The sequence below is a fragment of the Ochlerotatus camptorhynchus genome, unplaced genomic scaffold, assembly GCF_037179485.1.
Source record: "Ochlerotatus camptorhynchus isolate MF236.1 unplaced genomic scaffold, CSIRO-AGI_Acam_v1.1 ptg000330l, whole genome shotgun sequence".
Classification (NCBI taxonomy): domain Eukaryota; kingdom Metazoa; phylum Arthropoda; class Insecta; order Diptera; family Culicidae; genus Ochlerotatus; species Ochlerotatus camptorhynchus.
Genome location: NW_027040818.1, coordinates 15,336,142 through 15,345,556, shown reverse-complemented (window position 1 = coordinate 15,345,556; position 9,415 = coordinate 15,336,142).

Here is a 9,415-nt window from a genome sequence, read left to right as displayed (position 1 = left end):
ACTGATTTTAACTTTAAAAAATATTATTTTTCAAATATTTACATGAGAGTTGCACTTTGTAACTTCGGCGGCCATTTTCTCAATGTCTACTTCTTCCATATGGGTCTGATATGCGATTATAGGCAGTATACGTTATGGTGTGATCCACTTATGGCATATGAGAATTCCATAGGCCATAATTGGATCACACCATAGTAGGAACGTAGTGGTACATCTACCCTATATAGCTTTGGAATAATTTGAATCGCTCACTTCTTGTTGTTTACCGCTTGCAAATTGTATTGCGATTGGCGTGCAATCCGTGAAGCGGAACTGCAAACAAAGTCCTCCTGCGAAGCATTAAATATGCAAGCATTAAATCGAAATCAGATCCGGTCCAAAACACCTAATTGTACATTTTGCAGTCGGAAAATCCATTAAACAAACTGACATGAAGCCTTAAAATATCTCCAGTTTTGGTAACGGAATTTAATTCATGGTTGCAATAGGTATTTATCGATGAGAATTACTTCGATGAAGGTCGAGATTGTCACGCTTCATATCATCCTGGAGTGGGTCAACCAATTCCAACACTCCCTGTGTTTGGTATTCATTGACCACGAAAAACCTTTCGACCGATTCAATCACGAGAATTTTCGGAGCCCTGTACGATCCGATCTGCATCATCGCTGTTGAGGAACAAGGATGCAAACTTTGTTGATGTACAGTAGGGGGCAGCTTAGTTTTCAAATGCTCATAAAACCTAAAATTCGTTCAATTTTCTGATTCTAATTGGCTTGGAAAGAGATGGCCCATGAGCATGAACCAAAGATATCGATCATAAAGGTATGTATGAGTACTAAAAACTTTAAGTACATAATATGCCTCTGAAATAACTTTCTAACATTGTTGCGTTTGATAATGTGCATGTCGCAATATTTTTCCCGTTGGCATTTTGAAGACAGTTAAAACCTAAAGCGACACAGTAACGACCAATCCAATGCAAATCAGCGCAACAATCCTTTTGCTAGTAGTAGCAATTTTGTCAATTTACGTCAAACCGTCAAAGCGGATTGATTTTCGGTGATCAACATGGGAGGACAACAAATTGGTTAAGTTGGATTTGAAATCTAAAATCTACTATCAGCACCGTACAGAAAATAAAACCGTCAGTGAAAGCGCGAGAGCCACCGTCAAGAAAGTTCAAAAGATGTGGAGTGAGATAAAAGTTCCGGTTTTGCAGGATATCAGAAGCATTGAGCGAATCGAAAAAAACCTTCGTGGAATGGAAGAACTTGTTCAAGAACAAGACTTGGCTTAGCCAAAAGTGTAAAAACCATCTTCTTCTTCTTCCTCGCATTTCAAACTTATTGCTTATCGCATATTAGCTTGTTGCATGCTCTCAACTTAGTGTTCTAGATGCACTTCCACAGTTATTAATTGAGAGCTTTCGATGCCTGGTACCATTTTTGCATCGGTATAACTGTGTGGCAAGTACAATCATACTCTATGCCCAGGGAAGTCAAGAAATTTTCCAACCTGGAAAATTCCTAAACCGAACCGGGAATCGAACCCAGTCACATCCAGCATGTTCTTGCTTAGTAAATGCGTCTTTACCGACTAAGTTAAGGGAGGCCCCTTAGTCAAGAGTGTCAAACCAGCATTCTGTATTTTTGGCTAAGCTTGATCTCCTGTTCGATATAACCACGAAAGACGCTGTACATTGCGTAGAAGCTGAAACAGCAGCAGGACCATCGGTAGAGCGGAAAAGAATACTAGAAAATAGATTGTATTACTACAACCAACAATCCAAATCACGAGTTCTACGAACTAAAATCTTTAAGCACTAACTAAAATAAGAAACATACCTTGAACATAGATTATTCTTGAAGGACCGTAAAACGGGGTAAAATTGATAGTTTTTTTAAGCATATTCTAAATATTTTTTACAGCAATGAATGTTTTTCAATTTACATTTTTTGAAAACAAGAACTGAGGGTACCAGAGTCAATCCGCTAGTAAAATGTTTAACGGAGATTAGCAGCTTAGCATTTTCACTATACTTTGTTTCTTGTCACCGAACATCAGTTTTTTTGATTTGGGGCTACTTTGATAATACTCGATGAATGTAGAAAAAATGCATGAAATACAATCGGATTAGTTCAAGAAATATGAATCTTTGAATGAGTATATAATCAGAAAACGGCAAACATACTTTTGAATATAAAAACCAATAAGGCCGGAACACATCACAAGTTTTTTATTTGTCACTCGATGCTCGAACCAGTTGAGGGGGGTTAAAAATAACCTAAAAAAATAAAGCATTTAAAATTCATTTTACATTATATCTAAACCGTATATTTAAAACGTTAACATTTTTTCTTAGCCTTCGCTAAAGCCTTATACTTCTCTGAAGCCGTGATTTTTGACACTAATGCCACAAATGTTGACTTTATTATGTGTAACACTCGAGCTATCAACAAGACATTTCGCGCATAAGTTTTTGAATCCTTTCAAAGAAGAACATTGGTAATGATGTAGAAGAGTATGATCAAAGCAATTGAATTTTGGGTATTGATAAATTCCGGATAAACCATCAAGCGGAATACCACAAACGTAACAGCTCTTATGAAAAAAAAAACGTTCTGTTTTCGATACTTCCTCCCTATTTAAACATAACTCAGTTTTCTCAACCATTTTTCGTGCTTCAAAAAATCTAACTAGACGTATGGATTCAGGAAGGTCTATTCAACAAAATTCAAGCGTAATATTCAAAGGAAGGAGCCAAAATTCATCTTGGCTGAACATAAAAACCAAATTTTAACAAAAACACGTAGTTTTGTCAATTTAAACTTGGCTTTGCGTGTACTTAAAAAAATATCTTCACATATGAATTCAGCAAGTTCAATTTTATAAAATCTAAGCATAACTTTCAAAGGACAGTATCAAAATCCAACTTAGCAAAAAAGGAAAACCAAAAAAAAACCTTTTCGAATTACAAACCCGGTTTAACCTTCACGTATGGATTCAGCAAGGTCCATTCTAAAAATACAAGCCTATTTTTCAAAGATATGAGCCAAAATGCAATTAGGCAGAACCGAAAAATCAAATTTCTATGAAAATACGTATGGAGTCAGCAATTCGGTAAAATCCACTCCTATTTTTCAAAGGAAGGAGCCGAAATTTAACTTGGCTAAACAAGAAATAACTTGGCCCGCAAGAAATACGTACTTTTGCGAATTCAAACCCAGTTTTCTAAAAAATTGTGCATGCTTCAAACAAAAATTTACCATCACGTATTGATTCAGCAAAGTTCATTCTATAAAATTCAAGTCTATTTTCAAAGATTGGAGCCGAAATTCAACTTGGCAGAACAGAAAATCAAAGTTTTTGTGAAAATACCTACTTTCGTGAATTTAATCTCGGTATTCTCAAAAATTCAGTGTTCACTCGGCTGTCGACAAAAGCAGGCCACTCTCGATGTGTGCCACGCGATCGTATGTTTTCTCGGCAGCAACCATTGTGTGGTCCTACTCATTGTTCTTCATCAGCAGTTCTTTCGGTCGATGCGTCGTCGACTTTGGAAAGCAACCGTTTCGTGATGAGTGTGTGAGTGCTGACCACGTTTTGCGTCCATTGCTCCAATGAAAGCGCTCTGACCCTCGTTGGCGTAACTGCCATACAATGAAACCACTGGAAGTGGCTACATTTCTGATGGAGAAGGCTTTTTGGATAGCGGAAGATAAAGTGTTTATTGTGTTGTACCTTTTGACTATAGTTTAAGATGTATTCTATAGTGACCAAGAATCCTCGGCTCTGTTAAGTTAATTCGGTTGAGCCTTAACAAATAAATTAATGAACAAAAAAAACTTCTCAAAAATTGAAGAAATTCAACTCTCACGTATGGATTCAGCAACGTCTATTAAAATACAAGCCTATTCTTCAAAGGTAGAATCCAAAATTCAGTTCGACAAAACAGAAAAATTAATTTTCTATGAAAATACCTTCTTTTGTGAATATGAACCAGGTGCGTCCTTCCGGTATACAGCAAGTTCCATTTTATAAAATCCAAGCACAAATTTCAAAAGATTGAACCGAAATCCAACCTGGCTTCAAAAAAATCTATCATCACGTATGAACTCACAAAAGTCTATTCTATAACATCCAAACCAAAGGACGGAACCAAAATCCAACTTGGCTGATCAAGAAACCCAAATTTCTATAAAAATACGTACTTTTTGTAAATGTAAACCCAGTTTTCTCAACAATTATGCTTACTTAAAAAAATCTACCATCAGGTATGAACACACGAAAGTCCATTCTTTAAAATCTCAGCCTAATTTTCAAAGGTTGTGAATCTCACAAAAACGAGGAAGGGATCTAAGGGAGCGGAATCTTCGTTAAAAGTTAGGTAAATCACTTCAGGAAAGTTCAGACTAACATTCAATATAATTCAATCCCTCAACAGAAAAGTTTGGACTCCCTAAGGAACCTCTTCAGAAAAGGTTGGACACCATTTGAAAAATTTAAGCTCAAAAACGTGTCGGTTCACTTCGGAAAACTTTCTACACTTTCACTATGCAAGATTGTGTCCTTGCCAAATGCCAAAGCAGTTAACAAAAATTTGGAACTCACTTAGGAAAATGTCAAACCCGCTCTGACAAGTTTGGTTTCAGTTCGGAACAAGTTGAATCAATGCAGGAAACCTTGGATTCATTTAGGAAAAGGATTAATCAGCTAATGTTGCCTCACTACATTAAAAGCGAAACTAATTAGTTCAAGCTTTTATTCGGTATGTGTTGAATCACTTCAGGAAAGCTTTGACAAATAAAAAAAAGATTGAATAACATAACGGAAAAGTTTAGACTCAGTTTGAAAAATATTGATGACTTATTCGAAAGTTTGAACTCGCTTCAAAAAAGTTCAGACACAGTTTTGAATCTGCTTTGAAAAGTGTCACCTCAGTTAGGAATTTCCTGAATCGTTTCTGATTTGGTCTCACTTCTAAAAATTTTGAACCAATTTTGACAAGATTGGATTTAACGGGTGGCAACTAAAATTTTGGAATTTCTTTCTCAAACTGTCAAAAAAAGACAAACATACTTGAAGAAGATCTGATTTATTGAAATTAAAGATACATTGTCCATTGTTGAAAAAAAATTAGTGAACATTTGAAAACGGTCCGTAATCGGCGAAGCTTCCGTTTGATGTCGGAACAGGAGCGTTGTACGGCGTTCATGTCAACTTTGCGAATGCATCTCTTGATTCTACCAATCAACTGTTTGCAATTCATGGCTCTCCAGTTATTTTTGAACACCAAGGAGCTCAAAACCCCGAAGAAATCTTCACTGAGGCAGATTTTTCGGGTTGTGGTTTTTGGATACAAATGGGATCGAATGGGTATTCAGGAACGATTGTGTTTTTTTTTGGCGTAATGCGATGACGCTTTATCCGGCCAAAACACGTATTGTCCATCAGCATGATGTTTTTGTAGAAACGGGATCAAAATTTTCTTCAAACATTCGTTCTGGTACACATATTCATTGATTGCCAAACCAGAGGGCTTGAACCATGGCTTAGAAATGCCTTTCTCGGAAATTTTTGCGTCCATAATTTTGGCTGGTCTTCCACTACCTCGCTTGCGAGCAGTTATTGGGAATCTTAGGATATGACAAACAGTCGAAACCGCAACATTTTCGCTTTTAAAATGTTGTACCGTATACTTTTTGCCGAGATTTCTGTGCAGTTCGTAGAACTGTACAACGCGCTCGCGAAATACTTCTTGTTTCGACGGCATTTTGAGCAAAACTGAGCAAGCATAAACAAAACAGAAAATACTAGCAGAAAGAGGAGAGAGAGAGCTAACACATACACAATCTTATTTCTCTCTGAGCTCGTTTGTTGTTGAGCATGGAGGCCTCAAAAAAATTCCAAAATTTTAGTTGCCACCCGCTAGCGCGGAAAGTTTTGAATCACTGTATTTTTTTTTTTCCTTTGGTTTGTTTTTTCCGTCGATCTTGTTTTCCGTACTGAACACCAATGCTACCGACGTGCCAGGAGGGCAGCTCCCACACCTGGACCCTACCTATCGACCCATCAACTCATGAACCGGGGACCAACGGCTTTACTTCCCATCCGAAGGAAGGCGTGATCAGAGATGTTATGCCTCAGAACATCCCGGCGGCGCCGACTGGGATTGAACCCAGACCTGCTGGGGTGAGAGGTTATCACGCTTACCACTACACCACCGGCGCCGTTGAATGAATCACTGTAGAAAAGAAGTAAATCATTAAGTATCATTGCAGAAGGTTTGTAAGTTAAGAAATTTAGATCGAATGTAAAAATCTGGCGACTACGGTGGGCTGGGCACATCGTAATAATGTCGGATAACGACCCACTGAAAATGCTTCTTGGTAGTGATCCGACTGGAACAAGACGAAGATGTGCTCAACGAACAAGAGGGATCGATCAGATTGAAGGCGGCTTACCTAGTGAGTTGCCAAACAAGATTAGCAATGATGTTTGATGAAATCCGTTTTCAACAACTGATACCGGCTGATCCGATTTCAATGACCTGTCATGCCGTACTGGTCAAGTACCAATGTATGTGAATATTCTTTAAAAGAACAAGGTGATACAACAACAACAACAACAACAACAATATAATAAAATCTAGCAAAGTGAGTATCCATACCCAAATGAATTTGCGAAAAATAAATATACACTAAAAGTTTTATTTTATTTCCCCCTTGGTGATATTCCAAAATTTTGAACGGGGGGGAGGTGACAAAAGAAAAACTTGGTATTTGTTCCGGCCTAAATGATCCATAAATAAAAAAAATAAAAATAAAATCCATAGAAAATCAAGTTTTGCACACTTCAAAATATAGCCATGTTCGGATTAAGCTAATATTAAGTCTAAACCAATCTTAATGCTTAAAATAAAACCTATTTCAGCTTCAAGCTGTCCAAAATGAGACTGCTCTGAGGAAGTTGCTTTAATTAATCCGAACATTCTTGAAGAACAACATCGGATATAATCTCAAAATTTCGGAGGGATCAACACCACCGTTGAGTGAAGAACAGAACAGCGATCGAAACTGTACGCTTTGTGAAGACCATGACCACGTAGATGATATGGTCCAGTGTGATGTCTGCGATTTCTGGATCCATTATAGTAGTGCTGGTAAGACAACAGCTGTAAAAGAGATTCCGTACACGTGCTCAAAGTGCACAAATATGCTGAAGGTGCCGAAAGGAACCAAGAAGTCTGTCCCAAAGAAACCATCTAGCAGAAAGAATAGTGCGAGGAGTGATGCCGGATCCGAATCTGGAAAAGGAGGTACCAATGAGGTTAGCCTGGAGGAATCCCTAGACCAGTTGAAGCAGGAGAAAAACGGTGGAGGAAGAGAATCCTCCATGAAAAGCGATACGACGCTGAGCAGGAGATTTTTCAAACTATGGTTATCTTCCGTCACTCTTTCAACAAAGATTTTGCTAGTTTTAGGATTTAGGAATTCAATTATTATTTTAGTGAAGTAATGAAATTGGGTTGTTAGCGGAATGCTTAAATAAAACAGCAAAAAAGGTTATCTTCCATTTAATTCCACTTAATTAATTTTGGTATCCATGACAGATACGTATTTCGGATACGGGCGTCAAACAAATTAATGTTTCTAAATTATACCGTATGTGTGATAATGTTTGCACCATTGAGCAATGTCAAAACTAAAAAAAAATCTAAAAAATTTCGTTTTCGAGTTTTTTTTATTTATTCAAAGGAGGAATGTTTCTCAGAGTCTTAAACTATGTTAATCATCGATCGAATTTCCACTTGCTGCAATTACGGCCTCCACACGCTTCCGGAATGTACGGCTGGTTCTAATAATGTAGTCTGGATCCATTTCTTTCCAGGTACGGGTCAATGTTTGTCTGAGGCTTGCTGTACTCGGGTGGCGTTTAGAACAGGCCTTGGCCTTCATGACGCGCCATATTGAGTAATCCAGCGGATTAAGATCGGGGCTGGATGGCGGCCACATATCCTTCGCCCAGAACGGAAGATGTTCCTGCAACCACTTCTGAGGGCGGTTCGAGGTGTGGCACGGAGTCTCAACTTGTTCAAATACAACATTTGGCTTCGAAACCGTACTGTTCTTTGATCCACGGAAGAACATACTTACTTAAAATCCCGATGTAGACCTCCGTGTTGACCTCGTCGTCTTCTGGAATGAACACCGGGTCCATTTTTTTTGCCATCGGAAGCCACCAATCCAAACACCATAACGCTAGCAGGATGCTTGGTCAGATACACGTTCTTGTGCTCGTCGGCCACGTCTTTTACCAAAAGAGAACTAATATACCGGTCGGTTCTAGAATTTGATACGGGATCGGCGGTAAACATTCTCTCGTCGGTGAACGGGATTACCGGATTTTTTCGCTTAAGGAAGTTCAAGATTTTCTTGCATCGTTCGACTCGTAGCTCCCGAATGCGGCTGGTAATCATGTGAGTTTTTTCCATGCCCTCGACTTCGCCCCGCAATCTTCCTTTACGATCTTCCGTGCCGTAAAGTCACTGATCTCGTGTTCCTTTGCCATTTTCCTTATTGAACGCACTGGATTCACCCGAATCTTCCTTTTGATAGCAGCGATAACCATCGGAACCCGAGCTGACCTCGGACGACCTGTGGCCACCTTCGCGGATAGTTGTCCTTTCTTTTCTCGGTCTAAAACCTTTTTGACGGTCCACCGGGACACTCTCACGGCGATTGAAATGTCTTTTTGCGACATTTGCGCGTGGGACAAATCACGAATACGCTGCCACTTCGCCAGGGTGCAACTGTCAAACTAAGTAAATCACTTTCTTTTATACACAGCCTACTACGGTATGAGCTATTGGTTACGTGCATGCAAAGAAAACCAAGGCATTGTATGCTCAGGTGAAACGGGAACCTTATTTGTAAGATGGTGCAAACATTATCACGCATACGGTATTTTTCTCGCAAAAAAATGCATTTCTCGATTACTTTTTCGAAGGGACGCATCAGGTTTTGTAAACACAGCGTTTGATCGTCGATTTGGCGTAGCTGGTGGCTTGCCAGACGCATGCTAACGCTATAATCAGATAAGGCAAATTTTCCCCTAACCTGATGGTGGTGTTGGTATGCGTGGGCGAGCTACCGGTTACGCCAGACCGACGATCATACGCATTGCTTGCAAAAGCAGGTTACGTCCCTTCGAAAAAGTAATCGAGATTTTAAGATTTCACTCGTTTACAATCGTTTACGTGTGCAAATTTTGAAATCATCATCACTTTCATAGTTCTTCTATTCACCACGGGAGCCAACTTTGATTTGCCAATTGCTTGTCCAGCCACCGTTAATACAAAGTTGTTTGTGTTGACATCCAACACGGATAGAAATCTCCTTATACCTTTTGG